This window comes from Belonocnema kinseyi, chromosome 4, assembly GCF_010883055.1.
Source record: "Belonocnema kinseyi isolate 2016_QV_RU_SX_M_011 chromosome 4, B_treatae_v1, whole genome shotgun sequence".
NCBI classification, from domain to species: Eukaryota; Metazoa; Arthropoda; class Insecta; order Hymenoptera; family Cynipidae; genus Belonocnema; species Belonocnema kinseyi.
The window spans coordinates 35417123-35443737 of NC_046660.1; the positions used below are offsets into that span (position 1 = coordinate 35417123).

At 29.3% G+C, this 26615-nt stretch overlaps 1 protein-coding gene across 1 annotated transcript in view; it reads left to right on the top strand.

The window, feature by feature from the left end:
• Positions 1-393: 393 nt before the first annotated feature.
• Positions 394-26615, top strand: part of LOC117170516 (tachykinin-like peptides receptor 99D) — a 31168-nt gene continuing 4946 nt past the window's right edge. Inside the window, exon 1 of the mRNA XM_033357291.1 lies at positions 394-515. The gene's annotated coding sequence lies outside the window, so the exon portion shown is untranslated. The remainder of the gene's footprint in view (positions 516-26615) is intronic.

Genomic DNA, 26615 nt, shown 5'->3' on the forward strand with positions numbered 1-26615 from the left:
GAGCTGTGGAAAAATCAGAGAGGAAAAACGAGAGACTCTCATTCGAGGTGAAAGTAGTGTTAGGCATGAAAAAGCATCTCGATTCGTCGCCGGGCCGAAAGTGGGATGTGGATGGCAAGAAGTTACTCGACAGGAAGGAAGAAGAAAAACAAAAAAGGTAGTGCAAAAGTGGTACCGAGCAAAGAGTAATTCAATGCATGCTAAAGACTTTCCTCTTTGGTCGCTCCGCGCTTAAAGCGCTCTTTTATATCCTATTTTTATTTTTTATCCTTTTCCTTTTTTCCTTTTACTTTTCACTTTCCTTTATCAAGAACACTTTCCCCCAGTTTTTACTGTACCATGTACAAGAGTAAATTTATTCCGCTCCTTGATGTCAGTTTGAGAGAATTACTGGTGTTTGGAATTTTCGCACCGGCTTGCTGAACCGTTCTTAGTTCTAAGGCAAGACAGCTAAATAGCTTGAAGTTTTGCTGTTTCGCACAACCGTGCACATTTACCTTTCGGAAAAGTACCAGGTGGGGTTTTGATAGGAAAGTTTACGACTCGACGAATTTAAAAGTTCTGTGTCTGAATATTTTAAGTCGACTTTTTGTAAAATTTAGAACTCGAAAAAGGACTTATCGTATCAGTGTGATCGTAAATCTGGAAAACCTAAAACTCAGGGAATACAATTTCTCGCACCAGTCAGGTGATTTTAGGAATATGCACTTGGAATAAGTTTCGAAGATAATAAATTTTATAATTTAAAATTTAATTTTTTTCATTTTTTTATTGCTCTCATAACACAGAAAAAAAACAGAAGTGAATTTTTGTTTCGGGTAATTTTTAATTATACATTGGATTTTTTGAATCAAAACAAATCAAGGTTCAATAGAGTTGACATGGTTAACATTTTTCATGTAGTGGTTAAATCTTAACACGTGAAGGTATTTTTTTGCAGATAAAGATTACTCTCAAATCGCAGTGAGTATTACATTTTGTTTTTTCTGTAAAAGGATTCGACGTAATGTTTACACGTTTCCCTTTCGGCAAAGTACCGCGAAGAGTTCTGATAGGAAAGTTTACGACTCTACAAATTTAAAAGTTATGTATCTGAAAATTGTACGTCAACTTTGTAGGATTCACAACTCTAAAAAGAAGATATAATGGGGTTGCCATAATTCAGGAAAAACATGGAAATCAAGGAAAAGTGAATTTTATTGGTCTGGAAAAACTCGGGGATTTTTTATTTTTTGTGCAAGTCAGTGTCTTTTTTCTATAAGAGGCACGTGAAATAACTGTCAAGGATAATAATTTAAAAAAAATTTAATTTCAATCTAAAATTGTGTTATTCCGTTTATAAAAAATTTAATGTTAAAAGTGTTTTAAAAACTGGAAATTTGTCAGATTTTTATAGAAAAAGAATCTTAATGGATACAAAATTCATACTTTTGGATTAGATATTAATCTTTTATTTATTTTTATTTTTCATCTTTTTTCAGGTTGAAAATTCATCTTTTTGGTTAATAATTCAACTAGTTTCTTAAAGAAATTGGTCTTTTAGGCTTAAGAATTCAAATATTTGGTCGAAAATACAACAAGTTTTTGTTAAAGTTTAATCTTTTTTGTTTGTCAATTCGAGAACTTAGTTGAATATTCTGGATTGAAAATTCATTTTTTAATAGAGACTTCAAATATTCTGGTTGAAAATTAATTTTTTGTTTTGTTTTAAAAATTCAACTGTTTTATAAAATATTTGTCTTTTCGGCCTAAAAATGAAACTATTTGGTTTAAAATGCAACGGTTTTTGTTTGAAATTAAATCCTTTTCGATAAAAAATTCCATATATATTTATTGTGTTGAGAATGTAATATTAATAATATTAATAATATTAATAATTAGATTTGTTTGCAATAATTTTGTTATAAATTTTATTATAAATGCTTATAAGTCAATTGGGAAAAATGTAATTTTTTACTACTATTTATTTACTATATATTTATTTATTTACTAATTTTTTTCTTTCTTGACCAAAAAATATTTATTTGTAGAAAATTAATAATTTTAGTTAAAAATTTAACTATTATCTTGAAAATTCGTCTTTTCGGTAGAAAATTAATCTTCTCCGTTGAAAATTCGTCTTTTTTTAAATTTTCATCTCTTTGGATAGAAACTTCATATTTTTTAGTTAAAATATCAGCTATTACATTTTTTTTGTTAAGAATTCATCTTTCTAAACGAAAGATTTTATTATTTTGTTCAAAAATTTTTTTTGCTTTTAAACTTGAACTATTTGCTTAAAAATGAAACTATTTTTGGGTTAAGTTTAGTTTTTTTTTTAAGTCTGTAACATGTTGAATATTCAAGTATTTGGTCAAAGAGTAATCATTTCTGGTCCAAAATTCAAATATCTTGTTGATCATTTGTCGGTTTGGACAAAAAATTAGTCTTTTTGAATTGAAACTTCATTTTTTAGGCTAAAAGTTCAAATATCTTCTAAAGAATTCGATTATTTGGTTTAAAATAAAACTTTTTTTTGTAGAAGTTTAATCCTTTTTGTTTGAAAATTCAACCATTTGTTCGAAAATTTATCTTTGAAGTTGGAGAATTCAAAGATTTTGTTAAATTTTCCATTTTTTTATTTAAATCTTTTTTAAATTGTTTAAAACTTAACATTATTCATAAATTGGCCAGGGAAAAAGCAGGAAATTTTGAAAATAACGTTTTGTTGCCACCCCAGATATACGATTTTTATCAAGAAGTTAAGAAAATTTGATTAACTAATTTAAATTCAATTCTTTTTTATTTATATAGTTCATTTAGTCCTTTCATTGCATTTCATTGTTTTCTTTTATTTTGCAATCGGGCTTCAAGTTCAAAAATTAAAAAAATAACCTTGAACGAAAATTACTGCACGATTTTCATTAATTTTTTTAGTATTTATTCTGTTTCTTTTATTGCATTTTCATTTTCATTACATGTATTCAGTGGGGCGTTCCTGTTAAAGGAATTTCATTAAATTCACCTACTTTGACCTGCTAGTTTTATATGCAATTTTGTCTCCGTAATTGCGCCTAGTACTAGATTTTTTAAAGTATTATATCTCTGTAATATAAAATATCGTCATTATATTACAACATTAAAAGAGCAGGAAAAGCTTGATCGATTTTCAATATGAATCCTCTCATAAAAAACGATACCAAATTATATGATGCGATATAATATTTCAAAGAAGCGAGTTAGGCACTAAGTGCCAGTCATTCTACAGATACAAAATATATCTTTGATGTATTCGTATAATGATGCATATATCATTTCAAGTAGCACATTGTTACAAAAATAAAACTTGCTTTAAAACGGCTTCTTTATAAAATTGTGAAATATTTTTATGTCCAATATTTTCACGACTGGTAAGAGCCCATAAAATCTCAGCTGCTGTAAAGTACTTTTGTATCTCGTATACGTGAAAATACCACAAGTGTATGAGTAACGATTCATCCAACTGTATTTTTTCCCAAATCGGCGTATTTCGTAAATTTCTTGATTACCCGCAGAACTGTAAAAATAAATGTAAAATTTCTCATACGATTTGTATTATATCAGCATTTTAAAAACTATAATTATTCTATAATACTTTTTTCTATATTTTGCGTAGTTTCAAAATTTGAATTTTTGATGTTTTCATATTATTTTAGACGAAAATCCCAAAATACCAAGTTTTATCAAAAAATTGTTGAGAAAAATAATAGGTATTTTAAAAAGCTACAATTCATCTTTAAAAAATCTTTCAAAAAATGTTTATAAAATTTTTGCATGAGTTTTTAAAAGTTGTAATTCCTCTTTGAGCCTCCATATTTGGCTTCATTTGGCTCATAATTTGAATTTTTTTATTTTTCCACAGTATTTACGATAAATAAAACCAAAATATCAAGTGAAAAAAATCGTGAATGGAAAAATTATAGGTCTTTAAAAAAAATCTGCAGTTCATGTTTGAAAAATAAACCCGAAAACAGAAGTTCGATATAAAATAGCTTGGGTCAGCATTTTAATTTTTTACTTTTTTGATAGTAACAAAAAAACGAGTCCTATCAAAAAGTGATTTAAATATAAATTGTAGATATTGTGGAAATATTCATTTCTTCTTCTAAACTTTTTACATCTCTCTCTTCCTGTAGCGTAAAAAGGGAATATTCTATTTTCTGATAGCATTTTCGATTAATAAAACCATAATAATTGATCAAATAATGCTGGTTAACGAATTCGTTCTTTCTTTTAGAACATAAAAGAAGTGTGTCAAAGCTCGATTTGATCCGTCAATTTCTTTGAGAATAATCATATTTATAGGCGGATAGACAGACATACAGACACCATCGCCAAAAATTTATTTTGGCTTCAGGGGATCTCAAAACGTGAATTTCCGTTAAAAAACGGAGGTGTGAAATTTCGAGCAATTCTAGTTTCTCAATCATAAATAATGAGAATGTAAAAAAATTGAAACCATAACATTTCTGGGTGGGTGTAGGTCCAAAAAACCCTGAAAATCAGGGAAAAGTCACGTCAGGGAAAATGAAAAATTGGTCATGAAAATATGAATCAAAAGGGTTGTTTCACGATTTTAGATAAGATAATTTTTTAATGCGTAATTTTAATCTGAATCGTAGGTGCGTTATATATTTTTTTGTGTCGTTCAACGGAAAAAAATTATTAAAAATTGAAGGCGGTAAAACACTTATTCAAATTGGTTTCGCGTGGGTGTCGCGTGACTCAGAGGTTCTCATAATTATCTATCAATGTGACGATGTGAAACTGATGATAAAGAGGTTAGGCCACGGTCTGCTGTTAATTCTGACTATTTTGATAGCTTTATTTGTTAAGGATTATGTGACATAAAAAGTTATACTGTTGTAATATTTGGTTTAAGAGTCAGTAGTATGTTGCAGGAAAAAAGTAATTGCAATTATTAACACATTTTAAAATCGTTCACATTTACGAATTGTTCAGTAAACATGACTACATCTAAGTACTTTTTCAATGAATTCTTTATACATACCATAAATATATCTATTTTCGGTAGATTTTCTCTTTTGGTTTTTAAGAAATCCTGCTGTGATATTTTTTTAAACAATATTTTGCGACTTCTATTTTCGATGTGTACATAACGAAAACAAAACATCGGCACAGAAAAAGATATTTGAGAATCGCTATTACGTGAGCTGTGATTGGTGGCAAATCCTACCCCGTTGACGTTAAAGGAGCCCTCCAATAAACATCATGATAAACAATTCATACTTCAACATTAAATTAAAAATAGTAAACAATATGTGAAAATATTTTATGGGCGTTTTTATAAATAGAATTTTATATACAATAAGATCGATTTATTGGAAAAATGATATCTGACTTTGGAAACAACCATATTTTGAGAATAAAGTTTTGCAACCACTCTGATATAATTAATATTCTTGTTGGTAACTTATTTACTTTTTATTTATATTTCTTATTATTGCTTATCAATTTTGTTGAAACGTCATCTTTTTTGGCTAAAAATTCAACTATTTTAGTAGAAAATTAACTTGATTGTTGAAAATTTATTGTTTAATGTTTAAAATTCAACACGAAATGTTTCTGGATTGAAAATTTGAATTTTTTATTGTCGTCTTGTTTAAAAAATTATCTGGTTTGGTAGATATTTCAGGTTTTTGGTTCCTTGGTGGCGAGCTCAACTATTTCATTGAAAGTTCGTATTTTTTGACTGAATTCAATTGTTTTTCATCTAAAATTAAAAGATTTTTACTTGAAATATCTACTATTACATTTTCCAGTGAAAATGCATATTTGATGGTCTATAAATAAACTAGTTGGTTAAAGGTTGAAATAGTTTGTTCATAAATAATTTTTCGTTCAAGAATGATTATTTTAGTTGAAAGTTCATTTATTTATCTGGAAATTTAGCTATTCCAATCAAAGACTTGTCACTTTAGTTGAAGATTGATCTATTTGGTTCAAAGTTTAACTATTTTGTTAAAAATTAATCTTTTTTTTTATTTTAAATGTCTGTTCTTGGGAAAAGTTAAACTATTTTGTTAAAAATTAGAACCTAATTTTATTCAAATATCCACTATTACATTATTCTTTGAAAATTCATGTTTTTCGTTGAAACTTCACCAATTTGCTTAAAGGTTCAATCACTTTGTTAAAAAAAATTTTTTTGAGGGTTCATAATTTTAGTTGAAAGGTCTTTTTTTGTTTTGTTTGTAGAAAACTAATTTTCTTCTTTGACATTTCGTCTTCTTTGGGTGAAAATGCAATATATTTCTTGTTTGCAAATTCAATTAGTTTTTTTTAAACTCATCTTTTTAGTAATACAATTCTTTTCTTTGGTTGAAAATCCATCTCTTTGGTTAAAAGTTTCACTATTTTGTTGAAAATTAATTTTAAAAAATTAAACTACTTAGGTAAGGATTGAACTATTTTGTTAAATATTTTGTTGTGCTTATTGGCAGTTCATCTCTTTGGTTGAAGCTTTAACTGTTTTGTTGAAACTTAATTTTTATAACTGAAAATGTAACTTTTCGATTTTTTGGTTGAAAGTGTATCTTTCTTAGTTCAAAAGTCCTCTTTCAGATATAAAACTTTTCTGTTGAAAATTTATATTTTCGCGTTATACATTCAAAAGCTGTACAGAAAAAATAGTTAAAAATTCAGCTTATTGTTTTAAAGTTTACATATTTTATTAAAAATCCCACTTTTCGGTTTGAAAAATCATCTTGTAGTGTAGACTACTGATCTTTTTTGGTTAAAATAAATAAATGTGAAGTTATTTAACTTTTCGATTTACACAAGATTCAATTTGAAGAATTGTACAAGATTAAATTGAAGGTCTTTGAATATCAATGGTCAGTGACAATGGAAAATTGGCCAGAGAAAATCAGGGAGTTTTGAAAATGAAGACTTTCGTCCATCTTAGAATTTTGATGTTTGAATTTTAAATTTAAAACAATCTTAAATAATATTCAGGTTGCTCAGCTGAAAAATTGTGTTTTACAAAGACGTGAAATAAAGAAATTTATTTCCTTGACAGAAGATTGTTTTTGATTTGTAAAAGATATTTTGCATTTTGTAGGAGGATTCTGAATAGTTTATTTATACCAGAGAATAGTTAATATTAGCGGGAATGATTTGCTTGTTTTTCCGTTGCATTTGAAGTTGAGCAAAATAAGAGAAAGAGAATAACTCAAGTATGCAGTCTGCATACTTTATGCATGGATCCTGTTAACTATGCTTGACGTAGGAGAAAAGAGTATTTCATTTTCTATTTTCCATAATTTGACGCTGTCCTTATGAAAGAAATCTATGCTTCTCTCTCTTATATACGACAGTACAAATACCATTTTTAATTAGCGTGCACTGTTCGCTATAAAAAAAGTTTCAATGCGATTTTATTTGTTTTGAAACTCGGAACAGATGCACCATTTCTTGATTTACTTTTATCAGTCAGGCTAATTTTTCTATTTGTCTACCCCTTGAAAGCAGTAAAATATAAATGAAATTCTCAAAATTTTACACTTGAAAATCTACAATTTGTTATATTCATGACACGTTTTTCAAATTGAAATAATATTCTGAAAAACAATTCCTACCCCTCAATTCACCATTCGCTGCGCGCCTTCCACAACTTATTTCTCCTCTACTTCTTGCTCTTATCTGTTCCTCAATATTAATTTCTCCTCTCTAAATCACCTTCATTTCTAATAATTTCTCCTACAATCGCTTCTACTTACTTTCCCTACATCCCCTCCTTAATATCCACTCATTTTTCCATCCTTCATTTCCTATACTTTATTTACCCTCATTCCCCCTTCTCTTTCTTAGTTCCCTACCTATCTTTCGCCTTACTTCTCTACTACTTCCCATACTTCCACTCTACTCTTACTCCATTTCATCTAGTTCCTGTTCCTTCATTTCCCATCATTTCAACTACTTCTCTTTCCCTTATTTCCCCTGAATTCCCGCCCCTTTATTTACTTGCTATACTTTCTTTTTCTAATTTCCCATAACTTCCACTACTTCCCCTTTCCTCATTTTCCATCGCTTCACCTCCTTCTCCTCTCCTTATTTCGCCTCACTTTCCCACTTTTCATTCACTTACCATACTTTCCTACCACGAATTTCCCATCATTCCGACTGCTTACCCTCCCCTCATTTGCTATCAACTTAACTGCTCCTTCTCTTATTTCCCTTTATTTTACTGATTCACCTACCACTAATTTCTCATTATTCCGGCTACTTCCCCTTCCCTTATTTCCACTTATCCCCCAACTTTATTTTTCTCATTCACCTTACTTGTTATCCCCTAATTTTACTTCGGTTCCCCTGCTTCCCTTTCCATCACGTCCACTACTTTTGTTCTTATTTTCCCTCATTTTCCCTAGTTCCCCTTCCTTGATTTATCTTCACTTTATCTTAATTACCCACATTCGAAAAAGTATGGGGGAAGAACGAACACCCGGTCGAAACTGTAAACGTTTTGTCCGGGTCTAAGAAACCATAAAAGTTGTTTATAAATAAAATAATGTTGTTATTCCGTGAATTCTCAGTGTAAGTTGATACAGAAGGACACGCAAAATGTATATTTGTTGGAAATTAGAGGTTCTAAACTTATTTGATTATATTTTGAAAATTAAAATAATCTAAAGAAGTTAAGCTTGTTTTATGTACCGTTACATTGTTCACTATTTCAAAAAATTCGAATGTTTCAACTGTGTGTTTAAAGACTAAATTATTTTGTTGAAAATTCGTCTTTTTAGTAGTAAATTAGTGTTCTTCAATGAAAATTCATCTTAATGCTTGAAAATTTAACTATTCTATCAACTATACGAAAAATCGTTTTCTCTTTTTTTGAAATATCAATTATTAAATCTTTCATAGAGAAGTCATTTTTTGTTAAAAACTTAACTATTTCGATAATTTTTTTATACTATTATTTTTAAACTGTAAGTGTAACTTCCATCTTTGGATGAAAATTGATCTTTTTTAATATAAATCTCGCCTTTTAGTAGAAAACTAATCTTGTTTTTTTGCAGCTTAATCTTTTTTGTAGAAAATCCAAATTTTTTTTATGAAAATGAACCTGTTGAAAATACATAACTGTAGTTTGAATTTGTCGCTTCAGTTGAAAATTGGACTATTTTGTTAGCACTAGAAAGAGGTCTAAAAGCGATTTTACTTGCTTTGAATCTCGAACAACACATGTATCATTTCTTTATGTACTTTTCTCAGTTAGTTTTATTTTTCTGTTTGTCTACCCCTTGAAAGCAGGAAAATATAAATAAAAGCCTCAAAATTCTTCACTTGAAAATATACAACTCATTCTATTCATGTCACTTTTTCCAAACTGAAAATATACTTTCAAAGAGATTGTTCAATGGTGCAATAAAACACGATTCAAATTTTTTTTTATATAATAAAAATAATGTTCTTATTATTCCAGAAAAGGAGTAATTTTTATTTTAAAGATTGTATGAATCTAAAGAAATCAAGCCGATTTTATGTAGTTAGATTTTTAAATTTCGATAAATTCCAATATTGCAAGTTTATCTAAATTTATATTGAAAATTCTAATAAAATACTGCGCATTTATATTGAAAATTCATGCATCATTATTTCAGTTCAAAATTCATCTCTTTGGTTAAAAAATTATATATTTTAGTTGATAATTAAACTATTTGTTTCAAACCTAAAGTATCGTCTTGAAAATTCATCTTTTTGGTAGAAACTTAATCTTCATGATTGGAAATTCATTTTTTTGGTCTTAAAATATATTTATCTTGGTAGAAAGTTCATCCATTTTGACTGAAATATCAATTATTACATTTTGTTTTGAAAATTCATCTTTGTAGGTTAAAACTCCACTATTATGTTGAAAATTTGATTTTGTCAAAAAGGACCCCGCACATACTACATGGAAAAATGTCTTCTGGTGGATTTGATTATAACTTGGTAATTTTGTAGGTTATAAGGGCCCAATAAAATATCCGCAAAGCATGGAAAGCAAAAACGTCGACAAAATCAGTATCACGCATTAATATGTGGTAAACATTACGTTCGTTTCCCGCAGCGCGCTTCTCGCAACGGCCGAACGCTAAATGCCGAGCTAAGCGCTAAATATTTTTAATCAACTGCAGCACTCATTATTTCGGGGAAGCAACGGTGATAAACTAGGGCCAGTATCCAGTGCGGTAATGTCAATCATAAGAATCGTCCTCTTCTCGCAACGTCCGAACGCTAAGCGCACAATATTCTGACTTAACTGAAACATTCACAACTTAAGGGCAGCAACGGTGCCTAAATAAGATCAGTATCAAGTACTCTCATGCCAATCATATGAATCGCTCGCTTCTCGCAACGTTCAAACCCAAAGCGCTCAATATTTTAAAATAACGGCAACACTCACTGTTTCAAGTCAGAAGAGGTTATTAAATAAGGTTAGTATCAAGTTCTCTTGCTCCAATCATATATATCGCTCACTTATCACAACATTCAAACGCGAAGCGCTCAATATTTTTAATTAAATCCAACACTCACTATTTCAGGGCAGCAAAGATGATAAAATAAGATCAAGATCAAGTGAGAACGTTACGAGAAGAGTACGGTATATACAGTGGTGCGCAAAAGTTTTGGGCCACATTGTTTTTCTGATCTATTCCTTCAAAGGCGAACTCGAGTAAAAATCCATTGATGCGGGAATTATGTATACTATTTGTACCAAACATTAAGGTAGGTAACAAGTTTTGAAAAAAAAATCCATTGTTTTTTTCGATTATATTCCATATTGACGTGTGCAAAAGTATTGGGCCACTATGTTCAGATATCTCTAGAAGCGATGCTGTGGTAACAACTTCGATTCCTCGCGTTTGTCAATTGCTTAACCTATCAGATCAAGTCATTCTGGAGTCAGAATGCCTAGACGTACGACCCATGAGATTCGGGAAGCTGTGTTAAATCTTTCTGAACAAGGAAGGACTTCTCGTGAAATTGCTGCCTCATGGAAAATTGGTAAGAGTACTGTAAATAGATTAATTGAGAAATTCAGTACTACCCAGAGTCTACTGGACCTCCCACGATCTGGTAGACCACGGAAAACGACAATTCGTGTTGACAAGATCATCAAACGCAAATCAACAATTGATGTCAAGAAGACAGCATCTGAAATTGCCAATGAACTCCGCGATGAAAACCTTGCCAACGTGAGTAGGAGCACTGTAGCTCGTCGTTTGAACGATATGAGACTGTTCGGACGCGTTTCTGTTAAGAAACCCTTGATCAGAAAGAAGAATCAGAAGGCCTGTTTGGATTTTGCGAAGAAATACCAACACTGGACTCCGGAGCAGTGGGATAAATTACTTTTTTTCTGCCGAATCGAAGTTCAATCTATTCGGAAGTGATGGTAAGAAGTATGTTCGACGTCCGAAAAATACCAGATACGATTCTCGGTATCAAATTCCAACAGTCAAACACGGAGGTGGATCAGTCATGGTTTGGGGTGCTATGTCTTCGCAAAGAGTAGGTCCACTGCCCAAGAAGGCATCATGGACAAAGTTATGTATCGAGATATTATGGCAGAAAAAATGTTACCATATTCTAGAAGAAAAATGCTCAAAAATTGGATTTTCCAGCAAGAAAACGAGCCGAAACATAAGTCGAAGCTGGTTCAAGAATTTTTGAAAGGGCGAAAAGTGAAGCTTCTGGATCATCCAGCTCAATCTCCAGACCTAAATCCGATTGAAAATTTGTGGGACACACTAGGAAGACATGTTGGAATGAAGAAACATTCGAACAAGGATGACTTATGGCGAACTCTTCAGGAAGAATGGGAAAATATACCGAAAGACTACGTCAAACGCTTAGTTGATTCAATGCCTCGACGATGTGATGCTGTAATTGCTACTAAGGGTATGGCTACAAAGTATTAGTCAATAAGCAACAGAACAATAACTTTCTTGTTGATTTTATGAACGTTAACTATCTTATGAACCTATGGGATAAGTGTGGCCCATTATTTTTTAACACTGTCGTTACAAACAATGTGAGTGGAATTGTCAACAAACTTCATTAAAAATATGTAAATGTTGTAGTTTTGTAGTTCAATAAAATACTGAAATTTTGTATATATTCAATTTTTCTCAACTGCTTTTATTCACCAGATATAGTCAAAAATATGTTTGGCCCAAAACTTTTGCGCACCACGGTATGACTGGCACAAACGCACTTGATAAGGATCTTATTTTGGAATCCTTGCTGCCTTGAAACTGTGAGTGTTTCACTTAATCCTAAATATTAAACGCTTCGCGTTCGACCGTTACGCGAAGAGGTCGGTATATATGATTGAGACAATTTCACATGATTAAGACGTTTATTTAGAACCGTTCCTGTCCTGAAATAGTGAATGTTGTAGTTTATACAAAATATTGAGCGCTTAGCGTTCGACCGTTGTGAGAAGAGGTCGATATATATGATTAAGACAATTTCACATGATTAAGACCCTATCTTAGGATCGATCTTGCCCTCAAACTGTGAGTGCTGCTGTTTATTAAAAATATTTAGCTCTTAGCGTTTGACTATTGCGATCAGAAGACGATGCATATAACTGAAATTATCGCACATGATTATAATCTTATTTTAGAACCGCTGCTGCCCTGAAACAGTGAGTGTGGTAGTTGATACAAAATATTGAGTGCTTAGCGTTCGAGCTTTACGAGAAGAGGTCGATATACACTGTCACCCATTTTACTCTGTAATCCCAAATATCTTCTAAAATAGTTTATCTACAAAGAAATAGTTCGGACAAAGGTTGACCAGGACCGAGGGTGACATTTGACTGTACCATCAATTTTGACTTCGAGTTCAATTTTCAAGGTCAAATAGAAGAAAGACCCTTTTCTTAAATGAGACCACCTGTTTTTGACTGCGGATTTAAAAAGAGCGGGAAATTTCACGTCAAAATGAGCCATTTTTTGTTGAAAAATCAACTTTTTGGGTTGAAAATTAAACTTTCTTCTAAAAAATGTATCTTCTTAGATATTCTGTCAGTTATTCTCTGTTAATAGTCTCTATTAATTTATCTTTCAGTCTGGCAGTATGTCTCTCTGATTTAACCCTGTCAGTCTTTCTGTCTCTCTGTCAGTCTGTTGTCTGCAGTCACGATAATTTTCGATGGACTGATCAGATGTGATTGAGCTTTCACACTTTTCTTGAGGCCTAAAAAGAAAGAACAAGTTAGTCAAGCAGGCATATTTCATCAACCGATCTGGTTCAACCCATCGAAATCCTATTTAAATATTCATTTTTTCGGTTAAATATGCTGGATACGAAAAAAAAAAATAAAAAATAATTTTTACGGGCAAAATATTTAAAGTACAAAAAATGTTCAGAAAAATTTTCCATCTCAATAAGATAAAAAAATGCAAAAATCATTTTTCGGTAAGATGCATAGTTTTTATTTTAATTGTGAAAAGTGTAATCAAAATAAAATACTCAATTATAGTAAAACTCTGGGAAACACATGTTAAGAAAAAAAAATTTTTTATTTAAAAAAGATCTTCAAATTTATTTCATACAATTTTTCAAGAAAACTAAAATTATTTGTTATAATATTGATAAAGCTTTTTATGAAACAACAAATTCGATTTTCTCGCCAAACTGTGCAACATGCAGAAAAAGCTCCTAAAGAAAAATTATTTTCTTCAAAAGGACCTAAAAAATCCCCTGTAACTTTTTTAAAAATAGAAATCACCGTTTTTTCACATTACATATGTTATTAACAAATCGATTATTCAAATTTTTGTTATTATGTCGTTTATTACAGAGATATAGAAACACATATAAAAAATCGAGCGCGGAATGCGAGTGCTGTAATGAGAACAAGTTCCTAAAGGCCGACAGAACCTCAAGTATTTTTTTTAAATCCAAAATCAAAACAAAATGAACGACATATGCATAACACGGTGAGTTAGGTCGACCACGAAACGATAAAGTGTCCGAGTTCGAACAAATATTCGTCTTGTAGGTTCAAAAATTCACCTCTTTTGGTAGAAAGTTAATCTTTTTTGGTTAAAAATCTAACTGGTTGAAAATTAATCCACTTGGTTGAGGATTGGACCACATGCTTTGTTAAACATTCTTCTCTTTTGGTTTAAAAGTGGACTACGTAGTTAAATGTTGAACTACTTTGTTCAAAAAACATGTTTCTTTTGAAGATTTGTTATTAGACCCAGGCACATAAATAAATATACTATGTATTTGATATAATAGTGTGAAACCTGGTAAAGAAAAGTTTACATTTTGGATAACATCGAGCGAAGGAGGAGATGCGTGATGAGAATGTGTTCTTTAAAGCCGAAGGAGTTGTAACAAAAGAAAATTATTGATCACCAAATGACAGTTGTCGATGCTTTAACCCTTAATTTTAAAAGTTTTGTGCACAAATTAGGGGGAAATACAAAGACCGAGCGCGAAGAGCGAGAAACAACAGCCGCTAAAAATATGCCCGAGCAGCGGGCAGATTTTTTATTTGCAAATTTATTATTTTAGCTGAAAATATATTTTTTTAGTTAAAAATTGGAATATTTTTTTCTAACTATTAGAAGGTCTCGAAACGATTTTACTTGTTTTTAAATTCGAATAATGCATGCACCATTTCTTACTGTACTTTAATGAGTAAATTTAATTTTTCTGTTAGTCTACCGTTTGAAAGCTGTGAAATATAAATAACAGACTGAACATTATTCACTTGGAAATCTTAAATTCGTTCTATTCATGTCACTTTTTTCAAGCTGAAAGTATTACTTCTTCGAAAAATATTGTTCAATTGTTAATTAAGTCATTGTTAAAAGAATGTGTGTATATAATGAAAATAATATTGTTTTTGTGCCGGAAGTGCGAAGTGGGAGTTGATACAAGAGGGCATATTCTAATATTTGCCAGCCAACCTTGTGCATCGATTGCATTGTATTTTTAGTTCACAAGCTTATGTGTGTATCTGGATAGTTTGAATTTGCATGGGACACTCGCGCAAACTACTAGAATTCTCGATACTGCTGAATAGTGGTAAACTTTGAATTGCAACTTTTATTTTATTGTATTACAAGAATCGCAGCGAATTAGTAATTCAATTTTAGATAAAAAGGTGGATTTTTTCAAAACAGGTGATCTTATTTATTATTAAAAACGAAAGTGCCCGCTAGTAGTATCCCCTTTTATTTAGCAAGTTTTTAAGTCATTCTTCTTTTTTTCAACTTTTTTTAACTATCTTTCAAGAATTTATTGTATACTTCGGCACTGATTAAAATACATGAGAAAGAATTCAAGAAGATAAAAGTTTGAAAAATAGATAAACAACTGAATTAAAAAATGCTCGATTAATTTTTTTTTAAATGTATTAAATGTATTTTATGTATTGAAAGCTCTCATATTTTAAAATATTTTTTAATCTTAACTAGAAAATATTGTAGTATAAAAAAATAAATTACAAAAACGAAAATATAATAGAATTTACGAAAATGCATTTTTTTTAATATGCATATTATTTTTGATTTACACAATTTTGTTTCTATAACCACAACTGATATACTGTTTCACATATTTTATTGGATATTTTAAAACTTTTAAACAATGAATCAAAGTTTATATTTATTCATCACAGATTTCACAGTCTTATTTCTATATTGCCATTTTTTTTTGTTTTTTCACTCAAATTGGTTGAAAGTATACTTTTATACTTTTTGTTGAGTAATAATGGTTTCTAGTTAAAAATTTTATCATTTGATTAAAAATTTAAATTTTTTGTTTTAAAATTCATTTAATTGTTAAAAAATCAACAGTTTTGATAAAAAGTTATTATTTTTGGTTTAAAATTCCAATATCTGGTTGAAATATACCGTTTCGTTTGAAAATTAGTCTTTTTGGCTTGAAAATTCAATAATTTGGATAAAATTGGCTTCCTCCTTGACTAGAATTCCTTTTTGTTCGAAATTTCATTATTTTTTCCAAAAATTGTCTTTTCAGTTCAAAACTTCACCTGTTTTGGTGAAAATTTACAATTTTTTTTACTTCAAAAATGCAACTTGTGAAATGAAAATTTGTTTTAGTTGAGGATTCAACTATTTTACTTAGAATTATAATCTTTTTTTGGTTGATATATCAATTATTACATTTGTTGATAATAATGCATCTTTTCTGTTCGAAAATTTAACTCTCGTGGTTAAAAATTAAAATATTCGGTTGAAAATGAACTTTTTTGTTGAAAACCAATACTTTCGGGCTGAAAATTTAACAATATAATTGATTTTTGTTATGTGTTGATTGAAATATCTTTTTTGGGTAATAATAGAACTGTTTCTTTAAAAATTCGTAGTTTTGTTTCAAAAATTTAACTCTTTTAGTGAAAATTTCATATTTTTTGGTTAAAAATACAATGGATCAGTTTAAAATTGAACTTTTTTGGCATAAAAATCAACTATTGGGTTGAAAATTCGTCTTTCTGGGGTGAATTCAACTGTTTTTAATATTAACTTTTAATCGAAATCTCTTCTGGTTGAATCTTTTTTTACTACAAATTTAACTACTTAAGTTAATGTCTGTGGTTTATTGAGAATTTATCTTTTTTGGTTCGAAATTTAACTATTTTGTTAAAAATTCGTCTTCGTGTCTAGAAAATTCATCTATTTTGGTAGAAATTTCGCCTTTTTCGAGTATAAATGCATCCGTTTGAGTGAAATTACTTATTCTTTGGTTGAGAAATCGTACTTTTTGAAGAACAATTAATCTTTTTGTTTGAAATTTCAATAATTTTGTCAAAAATTCATCTACTTTGTTGATAATGCAATGTTTTAACTTGAAATAGTAGAAACTTGAAGCATTCGAATGTATATTTAATATCAGTACCTACATCAAAGTCATTTAAACGAAAAAAATCTCTGTTTTATTAAAATATACAGTGAACCCTAGAGATAAGGCCCCCTGATGTAGTCCTTCCGAGAATTGACGCCGCGACGCACTTAGGAGTAAAAGGAGCTGCGCGGGGTGAGCGGCGTTCGCACAGGCGCGAACAAACAAAAGCGTTTTCTACGAAAAGGCACTCTATCTGGGTAATTCCCCACCTCCTTCAGCTCCAAAACCGGCCCAGTCTCAGAGATTTTTTCATGCAATAGTATAAAAAGTAATATTTAATGTATTTAAAATTAGTATTGTAGAAAAGAATCTCTTTCGAAGCGTCTTGTTTTCTAATGTCTTGAATTTATGTTTATAATTCTTAAACAAAATGAGTCGTAACCTTGTAAAAAAGGGAGAAAGGATGAAAATTGACTCAAAATTCTGAATCTAAAGTGTTTCAGAAAATTTGCCAAATTTAAGGGGGAAAAGGGGAACGAGTTGTGATCACTGATATGACACTCAACTCTCGACGTAAGAACCCCGGTATACGATATTCCTAAAATTGATGTCCTTGGCAGTTTCATGATGAGCTAAGTCGCGGAACCGAGAGAGAGGCGGTGCTCAGTCAAGCGAGGCAAACAGCATAAGGGCCGCACATTCAGCGCATTAATTGCATCTGGTTGCACCATGCTTCCAAATACGACAGAAACGTTTTATGAGGTCCGAAACCGTTCTTATATCGAGAGTTAAGTGTATTGAGAAATCTATCAATCGTCTTAAATCAAATTATTCAGTGATGCTGTCCAGTTGACCCTTGATAATTAATAAGAATCTATCGACATGTTAGCGACAAAACTTATTGCGCAAATATTAACGTGCAAGGCTTAATATGTAAGGATTCTCAAATCGTTTCGGAGGTCCATTCGACGCGTACGAAAAATGGAATAATCCCAGTCCTGTATCCTACTAATTTGAGCCGAATAATTAAGTTCTAACATTACATTGCTGAGTGCGATTACAGCTCAAATTACTAGGTATTATCGCACGAAAATTCTATCGCATTCCGAGTTTCAAGAATTGGTTGCATTACGAAATAGAGTCAGAATCAACCAGTTCCGAACTAAAATTCCAGATTTCTAATTAAGGGAATTACCTTTCCCTTTGGCATTTAATTGAAATTCTTCATTGGAAGATTCCTAAAATAAACCTGGCATTTAATTTTAAAACTTTAAAATTGACTGTAAACATTATAATCAGTTAAAATGTTAGAAAGCTTTAATTTTCTGGTGGACTCATAAATGGTCGGACAAAGTTATAGAACAAAATTAAAAATGTTGTTATGTTGAATAAAAAAAGTTCTGTTTCTAAAAGATTCTATGTTTAAAATGTTACAAGGTTTGATTCTAATCTTTGAATATTAGTCGTCAGAGAAAATGAAGAATGGCTGAGGGAAAGATAAGCGACGACGATTATATTTTTTGTTGAAAATTTCATTCTTTGGTTAAAAATGTAAAAATTTTGTTAAAAATTCATTCCTTGTGGTTGGAAATTAAACTTTTTCGTTACAAAATCGTCCTTTTGGGCTGAAAATTCCACTATTTTGTGTAAAGTTCACATTTTTGTTAATATTTTTTTAAATCCAACTGTTTTTCATTTAAATTTAAAAGTTTTTTTTGAAATATCCACTATTACATTATTCATTAAAAATTCATATTTTGCTGTTGAAAACATGAACTTTTTTACTTTGTGTAAAAAGATCATTCTCATGTGGAAGGTTCATCATTTTAGTGCTAAGTTCATATTTTTTTAGTTTTACATTTTTTTTCTAGAAAAGTAATATTTTTTTAGGAATTTCCATCTTTTGGGTTAAAAATGTAACTGTTTTTTTTTATTATACTTAAATTTTTCTTTTTTAGAAATTCAACTCTTTTTGTTAATTCCTCTTTTTGGCTGAAAAAAGCAATCACGTTTGTTAAAAAATATCACCTTTTTTGACGAAAATTCATCTACTTGGCTGGAGGTTAAAACATGTTGGATAACTCAAGGTCTGGGTTGAAAGTTGAACTAATCGGTTAAAAGTTTATTTCAAACATAAATCAAAATTCATCCCTTTTTTGTAAAAAATTTAACTTTTTGTTGAAAATTTGTCTTATTAGGAGAAAATTAATATTTGCGGGTTGAAAACTCCAATTTTATGAAGAAAATTCATCTGATTGGTTCAAAATAATTCTTTTTTAGTTACAGATTAAAATTTTTGTTTGAAAATTTATCACTTATTGTAAAAATTTAATCTTTTCGGTCGGAAATTCCTGTGATTTTTTGTAGATTTATGTCTTATGCAGAAAATTCGTCCTTGTAGAATAAAAATTCTTTCTTTTTAAATTCGACTGCCTTTTAAAACATTCAATAATTTTGTTGAAAAGAAAACTGTTTTTGGTTACAGTCAAATCTTGTTTGTTTAAAAATTTGACTATTTGATTAAAAATTTATCTTTTTTAGTAGAAAATTGAACTGTTTTCTTGAAAATATATCCTTTTCAATGGAAAATGCATTTTTTTATGGCTGTAAAGTTATCTTCCGCGGTTCGAATAAATAAATCAATTTGATATTTAAAATTTTAGTTTTCAAATTATTTTATTTCGTTTATAAATATTCTCCGTTGAAAATTTGACAAGATGAACCTTTTTTTCTTCCTCTAATGAAAAATCTTTGTTCGTTGTTAAAAATGACTTTTGAAAAACATCTAAATTCATCTCTCTTTGGTTAAAAATTAAAGTTGTTGGTGAAGAGTTAAACAACTTTGTTAAAAAAAATTTTTATGTCTGCAAATTCATTATTTAAATTGAAATATATTTAATCAGTTGAAAATTTCGATATGACTGAAAATTTAAGTTTTCTTTTTTTTTGAAAATATATTTTTTTAGTTGAAAATTTAAGTATTTGTTTTAAATTCATCTCTTTTGGTAAAAAATTAATTTTTTAGGTTCTTGAAAATATGGCAAGATTCATATTGTGGTCTTCGAATAATAATGATCATAGAAACTAAAAAACTGGTCAGAGTAAATTCGTAGAAAGGTCAGGGAGTTTTGAAAATGAAGTTTTGCGGCCACTCTGATAAAACCATATCTGCGGGAATCGCGAAGCTATGCAAGAATTGCGGTCACGTAACAATTTTTCGCTTTTATTAAGGCAGTTTTAATCCAATATCCGTTTTACGTGAGACTCTCTTAACATCTCTTCTTCTTCCCTTCTTCCCTTTTTCATCATTCTCATCCTACTTTTTCCCTTCTTCCCTAATTTATACATGTTTTGTTTTAATTTTCTCTCTTTAAGAAAATCCTCGTTCTCGCTCTGTTGGTATACGTCCTCTATTATTCAAATATATGCGAATATGATGAAAAAAACGAGAGAAACGAAGCACGGCCACACCAGCGACAAGAGTGGCGCCTCTGCATAATTTCCCCGTTAAAATGGTAAATTCGCGGCACTGATTGCAACAATGGAGCCGCTTATCAGACCGAATCACGAGTTCTCGTGCGTAAACGAATTCCCCTCCTACCTGTGGATTTGCAGTCTGTTTAATTTTCATCTTTTATGACACTTAAATCCTTATGAATTTTTCTGGCCAGTTCAATTAGCATCGGTAGATTTATTTATTATTCTTATTTATTAAAGACAGCTTACATGACTCATGTATAATAACTAATAAAAATAAACTGAAAAAAATGACAGGCCTCGGACTAATCACACTGTGGACACTTGTTGACAATTTTTTGAGTGATGGCATTGTTTTCTTAAACATATTAATTTTGCACCAAAAAAATAATAGTTGATGTTTTAACCAAGAAAATATTTTCGTTTTAACTCACAAACAGTTGAATGTAACATGCATAATTTTTAACTAAATAGTTAAATTTTGTACTAAGAAGATTAATTTTCTACCAGAAAAGAAGAATTTTGAACAAACTGACGAATTGGCAACAAATTACATAACTTTTCGACTAAATAGTTAAAATAGCAGATGCGCTGTTATTTTAAATTTTATTTTAGTAATTTGTAGTTTATTTTTTTCTATTTACTCAATATTTTTAACTAAATAGTTTTATTTTCAAATTAAAAAAGATCAAGTTTTAACAACAAATGGATTATTCAAATTTTTATTGAAGAGAATTCATTTTCAATAAGAAAAGCGAATTTTCTACTAATTTCTTTTTCTACCAAATAGTCTAGTTTTCTATCAAATTATCGAATTTTTAAGCAAACAACACGAATTTTTCACAAAAAATAGAATTTTTAACATATTAGTTGAACGTTTGGCTAACTAAAATAATTTTTGCAACAAGCAAAAATTTCAACTATAATTATGACTCTTTAAAAAAAATGAACCTTGTTTAACTTTTAACCAAGGAGTTGAATTTCTTGTAGAACAATGAATTTTCAACGAAAAATGTAATGTTTCAACAACAAAATTGTAATAGAAAATAAAAAAGTGTTGAATTTAACCAGCAAAAACAAATTTTCAAGAAAATACTTGAATCTATAGCTAAACAGATTAATTTTCAATCAAGCAGTTGCATTTCCATCCAATATTTATGTGCTGCCATATTGTTTAATTTTGGGACCAATAAAAATAATTTATTACCACAAAAAAGTTGAATCCTCAAGATTAAAGTTAATTTTTAACCGCAATAGATTAATTTGTGTCTGTGCAATAGCATTTTTAATAAAAAAAATGGTGGCATTTCAACATAAAGAGGTGCATTTTTAAACCAAAAACATGAATGTTTAATATATTAATGGAATTTTCTTCCAAAAAGAAATTTGTAAGTCAAAAAAGTTAATTTTGAACCGAAGCAGTTTATTTTTAACTATATGTTTGCATTTTTTATGATAAAAGGTAAAATTTTTACATACATAGATGATTTTTTAAACCAAAAAATGAATGCACATCAGAGTAATTGCATTGTCGACAACAACAAAAATTCCAGCTGAGAAAAAAAATTGTAATCCAATTGTTGAAGTTTGAAGTCGAAAATATGATTTTCTACAAAACAATTTAATTTTCAGCATGAAAGTTCATTTTCAACTAGAACAGATTAATTCTTGACCAGATTGTTGCATTTTCTACATTTAACAAGAGCAATTTCTGCAGAAGCAGATGAATTTTCAAACCAAAAAGATAAATGTTTAATTCAATAATTTAATTTTCTACTAAAAAAAGTGAGCCGAGAAACAAAAAGAATTTAAATGAAATTGTTGAATTTTTGAGTATAAAATACTGATTCTATACAAATAGTTGAATTTGTACCAAAAAAGTTAATTTTGATAGAAACCGATATAATTTTAACCAAATAATTTCATTTTTAAACATAGAAGGTAAACTTTCTACAGAAAGTGATAAATTTTCAAACCAAAAGCTCAATTTTTATATAAATACACTGAAACCTCGGTTTAATCGACAGCTCGGGAGAGCTCTCGTCCGAGTAAATCGAGGGTCATAAAATCTCAAACGCAGGTAGAAAGTGCTGTATCAATAGAGGAAACGTGCCTGCAGTATTAATATCGTTCACTTCGTAAGCGCACAGAATAGTGAAAAATGTAAAAGAGAGTTGAGAAAATATTTTGAAATTTTACATTGTAGTTTTTAGTTATTGCATTAAATTGAAGCAGTTTTTGAATGGGCTTTGCATTGTATTGCCGTATGTTTAGCCGCTTTTAAAATAACCTTTTTTGTTAATTATTTATTGCTACTTATTTATATAACAAGAAACGAGTTTCATTTGTTTAAATTATTCACTTCTGATGAAGTATGTTTGAAATTGATTCAACGACAAATAATTTGCATGAAATAATAGATTAATAATCGAATTAAAATTAAAATTTTGGTGAAGGCGAAGTTTACAAGACGAGACGAAGTTAAGGACTGTAATCGTCTAAGCCTTTATTTTCATTTGGATATAATGAATACTTTACTTTATGTCCCATTAAAAAAAAAAAAACCCCGATGGAAATGCCGGAGTGGCATGAACTTTTTATCACGATTGAAATGCAAACTTTCTATACCTTAACCGTTTTCAATTTTCTTTGGCGGCTCTCATGTTTACATAACTGGACTATATTTATTGATCGATTAAACGAATAATTTCAAGCTTTTCCTTGTACGCTTATCGCGTTCTTTGTTGTTTATTTTAGTTTTCGCCCGGCATTTTTTAGAAATGTCCAGCATATGTCATTTTAATTTAAAAACTTTCAAAATGGTCTGACGCGATAACTGCAGTTGTACAGAATTACAGTAATGGAAGAAAGATCAGGTTGTGTTTCGGTCAGTAATGTCCAATGCACCATAAATCATGCTGAACTTGTCAGGAGACAAATTTTGTACAGAATACTTTAATGTGGAACTAAAAAAAGTGAGTTTCTAACAAAAAATTTATGGAGTTGACTTTTAAATGGAAAAGAATAAACTGTGAAGCCTAAGATAAATAAAATTGATTTGTGATAATTTCTAGGCTAAAAACTAATATTTTAAATAAACATACAAGTTCATTTTTAATGCTTAAAAAAATATTTCGGATAACACGCTTTTAAATTAAGTTTATACGTAACTATGCTCGCTGGACCGGGAAACCAGGAAATGGCCGCGAATTTTTTGCAACTGAGAAAACACGGAAAAAGACAATGAATTTATTCTTTAACCGGAAATTTTGCAAATCTTCCAAAGAAAAATTTATCAAATCCCTTGAAGTATTGCAAATTTCATATCGCATATAATGAAATTTAAAATAAGTTTAAACTAACATTTTTTATTAATGTTAGGTTTAATTGTTAACTTTTTAAATTGTAAAATTATTCAGTTTACCATGCGTAATTCTAAAATGTTTTACTCTGAATTCTCATTTTAGGTCATCATTTTAAGTGTACATTTTAAATTTAAAGAATTTGTAAATGCAGTTTTGAAGATCCATACAATTGAAGTAAAAATTTGTTAGGTTTGAGAGTTTGCGATAAAAAACATTTTGAGTGGGTCTACTTTAAATATAAATAAGTTTTTATTTAAAATGAGGAATTATTATTAAAAACTAAAAATTTTAAATTGAATTGTTTGAAATGGAAAATCATAAATCGTGAAAACTTCAGAGTGCGGAATTTAAACTTTGAACGTTTCAATTTTAATTATGTTATGATTAAAATTTGTAATCTGTAAGTAAAAGTTTTGAATTTTCATATATAAATAAACAAATAAATCATTATTAATTTGAAGTAGCTTAAAATTAAAATTATTCAACTTAAAAGTATTTATGTTGGACAGATTACCCTACAGTGGACAATGATCCTATAGTAGATAATTAATAATTTGTATTGATTTGAAGATAGAAAAACCGGACATCTTCAACATTTTTATTGATTTATAAAGGAGAAAATTAAAGTTTAAAATTTTCTTAAAACGGCAGAGGGACATTTTATATTTTTAGGATTTTTACCGAGTTTAGGAATTAGAAGAATTTTTTTTAATGATTTTTTCAATTTTATTGAATTTTTGAAGGAAGGAAATTTTGGTGTGCAGTTTTCTTATGAAGTGGAATATGACCTTTTAATAATTTTTATTTTGTTGGAAGGAATACAAATTTAGTTATTTTTTCGGAATTGGAAGAGGGTCATTTTTTTTATTTAAACAGTTTTGTTGGGTTTGTAGAAAACATTTTTGGTTTTTCAATTTTTTCTAAATTGGAAGAGGGAAATTTTTTTTTTTTTTGATTATCATAGAGATACAAGAGAAGAAATTTCGGGGTTTTACTATTTTTATCGAGTTACGAGAAAGGAAAATTTGGTTTTATTTTTTCCTAACAGCAATGGACTATTTTTTTCAATAGTTTTATGCCTAGTTAAAGGGGGGAATTTAAAAAATATACATTTTCCGAATTTTAAGAGAGTAATTTTTTATTTTAAAAATTCTTATTGAGTGGGAAGGAAGTGCATTTTGGTTTCAATTTTTTACTGAATTGGAAGCGGGACATTTTTTTGTTCTTGACATTTTTATTCAGTTATGAGGAGAAAAATTTTCGTTTATATTTTTTCTGAATTTGAAGAGAAACATTTTTTATTTTTAAGATTTTCATCGAGTTGGAAGGGAAAAAATTTTGGTTATATTTTCTCTGAATTATAAAAGGGCCATATTTTATTTGTAAGATTTTAATTGAGTGGACTGGAGAAAACGTAGTATTCTTTAAATTCAGATGAAAGGTGGTAAGTTTTTAGTTTTAATTTAGAATTGAAATTAAGGATCACCATTTTTTTCAAATTTGTAGTAATCTGAATTGAGGGGAAGGATTAGTTTTAATTTAGATAATTGAAAATGATGCGTGGTTTTAGATTTTGAACCAGAAATCTTTCAAGGATTCAATTTATAGCAAATTAAAATGTTTGATTTGTGCAGCTTAATGGCAATTAATTTTAAATTTTTCAATTGAAAAGAGTTAAAAGCTTCCATTTTATAGGTTTAAAATATTGCGCGTTTGAATTCAAAATTCTTTAAGCTTTAATTTGGATAGTTTAAAATTCAAAAGAGTTTCACTTTGAGTGCTCTAATTTGCAGTTTAGTTTTGAATACTTCCAATAAAACAGATTTCAGTTTTAATAGTTGAAAATTTCTGATATCAATAGCCGTCAAACATTTTTGCGAAACAGGAAATGACCGGGAAGTTTTTCCCTGGCTCAGTGATCCTAGATCTGAAACGAGAAGTGGTCCAAACTATGACAGGGCTATGTCCGTGTGAATATAGTAGGAGACGCTGTAAATGACTGAGTTGCGCGCGCAACCCATTTCTCCTCTTCGGAATTTGAAAACTCGATGGTGCACGATTGCCGGTCGGAGCACTTCGGCGATTCTATTTATATATCTATCTATCTATATAGATATATCTATCTATATATAATTCTTTCAATTAAAACAAAATCATAATCGAAAACAAATAATTGATTTTTCTATCAAATAATAGATGTTTTGACTAATACAATGTAGAAGATAAAATTTCAACCAAAAATGGAATAGTTCAATTTCCTGATAAAAACTGTGATAACAAAATTGAATTGAACAAGAAAAAGAAACGAATTTTTAACAAAATTGTTAAATTTTTAAGGGAAAAGGTGAATTTTTGACCAAGAAGATTAATGATCTACAAAAAAAGACCAATTTTAAACAAAATACATGAACAAAATTTTTCAATTTCAAAGTCAAAAAGACGTATTATCTATAAAAAGCTGAAGTTTTAACCCGATTTAAAGGCAAATAGTTGAATTTTCAGCTAAAATTATGAATCCTTAATAAGAAAAAATTATTTTTTTACTAAGTAGTTCAACTTTAAGTGAATAATCGAACCAACGACTCCAACCAAAAAATATTTACAGTTGATATTTTATCCGAAAAATGTATTTTTTTAATCAAAAAGCATAAGTTTTCCATTAAACAATTTAATTTCTACAAAGAAAGACGAGTTTTTAAAAAATACGTGGTTTTTTAACCACGTTAAAGTAGTTGAGCTTGTGATAGAAAAGAGGACTTTTTTACAAAATAGTTATATTTTCAACAAAATAATTAATTTTTCCACCAAATAATTGAGTTTTTATCCAAACGAGATGAATTCCAAAATCGCCAATTTCTTTAATTTCTTTCAAATGCGGATCAAGATATAAATAAGATTATTATAATA